Raw genomic sequence first — 2,645 nt, 5'->3', positions numbered from 1 at the left:
GCTATAGGGCGCTAGTGGCTAACCAAAGGGGTCCTCTAGACTCCTGGCATCTTCAGGAACACGACCATGCGCTCGGGCGCGTCCAATGCATGCTGGAGCGATGGCGGTGACGAGGTTGCTGGCGGTGAGCTCACGGATGCGGTGGGGTTACCAGCTAGAGGACGCAACCGACGACAGGATTAGGGGAAAAGATGGGCGGCCTCACAGCGGTAGTAGGAGGTGTCTCAGTGGGCACGAGGAAGGTCGGACGACGCTGGGACGGGGAGGCGGATCTTCGGTAGCCGAAGAAAGGGATGACTATGATGGCGGCATTACGGGGCGCTCCGGCTGGCTTCCTTCTGTGGACAGGCGTAGCGCGAGGTGGTGGAGCAGCTGGGCATACTAGCTAGGCGAGGGGGGCTCGGTGGTCATGGCAACGGCGAGCAGCGTCGACGAGCTCTATTCCGGAAGAGAGCAGAGGAGGGGAAAGGGGTCCTCGGAGAGAGGGGAGAGGTGCAGGGATCAAGGGGAAGTGCGTGGCGACGTCCAGGGAGACGGCGAAGCAACAGGCAGGCATCGAGGAGTTGGCCTCCTCGGCCGCGCGAGTGCGAGCACGCAACTGCTCCTATTGGCAGGAGGAAGACGACAGGAGGCCCCAGGTGGGTTGGGCCAGCGAGCTGGGCCGGCTACAGATAGGTGGCTAGGTAGTCCTTCTCTCTCTCTCTGCTTTCTATCTTTTATTTCTTTTTTCTATTTCTGTGTATTTTGTTTTGATTTGATTTAATACATCAAATCATTTTCTTAAGTTTCTGTAAATTGTTATGTGAACTCAGAAACTAGTCCAAGGTCACAGGAAACTTACAAAAATATTTGAACTTTATTTCTTATATAAAAGAAATAAATCCAACTCAAATATGTCATTGATTTAATTCAAAGGCCCAAAATAAATATTTCTGTGATTCCAAAAATATTGGTTTGAATTTTACCTCTTACCAATATTTTCACAGAATAACAGGAACATTTCCTTGGACTCATTTGATGAGAATTAAATGTTGATTATTTTTGAACTGATTTCTGAGGGTTTCAACAAACCTCAATTCAACTTTCAGAAATTTTAGACATAATGCATGAGTGCAGATGCAACTATTTCATTCAGGTATTCTAGGGTTGTGACAACTTGGTCCTCGAATGGCTCCATAGTCGTAATCGTCGCCGCACCATCTTGAAAAGAGTCAAAGTAGACTCGGCATCATCAATGCCAGAAAGAGGGATGGCGATGAAGTCAAACTTGGGAGCGTCGTCTTGGAGCTCGTCGGGCTTGGACATCTTGGTGGTACTATCCTCATGCTCGATCTCGTGGAGCTTGGTCACCAAGAAGTGTGCTTGGAGTGGAGAAGCCTTGGCCTTCATGAGTTCTTGGTCCGCCTTGAGAGCACCAATGTAGTTGTCGTCGAGGGACTTGTAGTTCTCGAGGAAGATAGTCTTGGAGATGTCATTGTGGAATCCCATCATGAACTGGAACTTCATCGAAATGGGGTTGTCCATGCCATCTCATCGCAAGGCATTCTTCATCTCCTTGAAGTACGTGTCGATGGACTTGGATCCTTGGACGGTGTTCTGCAATTGGCGTAGAAGTTATTCCGTGTAGGTTGGAGGCACGAACTCTCGCCGCATAGCTCTCTTCGTCTGGGGCCAACTCATGTCGTAGGTCTCCGAAGGTGTGTGAAGCCACCATGTCGACGCGTAGTTGTGGAAGTTTCTTGTTGCGTGATAACCCACAAGTATAGGGGGGCGCAACAGTTTTCGAGGGTAGAGTATTCAACCCAAATTTATAGATTCGACACAAGGGGAGCCAAAGAATATTTGAAGGTATTAGCAGCCGAGTTATCAATTCAACCACACCTGGATATTAATTATCTGTAGCAAAGTGATCAGTAGCAAGTAGTTTGATAGTTTTGATAATAGTAACAGTAGCAACGATAATGGTAACAGTGATAGCAGTAATTTTGTAGCAAGTGTAACAGTGACGATAGCACTAGTAACTTAGCAGAAACAATATAAGATAAATTCTTAGGCATTGGATCGGTAATTTGTTGGATGATATTCATCATGAGACAGTTATAACCTAGGGCGATACGGCACTAGCTCCAGTTCATCAATATAATGTAGGCATGTATTCCGTAAATAGGCATACGTGCTTATGGAAAGAACTTGCATGACATCTTTTGTCCTACCCTCCCGTGGTAGCGGGGTCCATATTGGAAACTAAGGGATATTAAGGCCTCCTTTTAATAGAGAACCAGAACAAAGCATTAACACATAGTGAATACATGAATTCCTCAAACTACGGTCATCACCGGGAGTGGTCCCGACTATTGTCACTCCAGGGTTGCCGGATCATAACACGTAGTAGGTGACTATAACTTGAAGATCGGATCTTGAACATGGATAAAATGATGACAACATAAACGGTTCAGATCTGAGTTCATGGCACGCGGGCCTAAAGTGTCAAGCATCAAGCATGGCAAAATCGTAATAACATCAATCTTAGAACATAGTGGATACTAGGGATCAAGCCCTAACAAAACTAACTCGATTACATGATCAATCTTATCCAACTCCTCACCGACCAGCGAGCCTATGAAGGAATTACTCACTCCCGGTGG

Source organism: Aegilops tauschii, chromosome 3 (assembly GCF_002575655.3).
Source record: "Aegilops tauschii subsp. strangulata cultivar AL8/78 chromosome 3, Aet v6.0, whole genome shotgun sequence".
NCBI lineage: Eukaryota > Viridiplantae > Streptophyta > Magnoliopsida > Poales > Poaceae > Aegilops > Aegilops tauschii.
Note: the sequence above shows the minus strand (reverse complement) of the source record.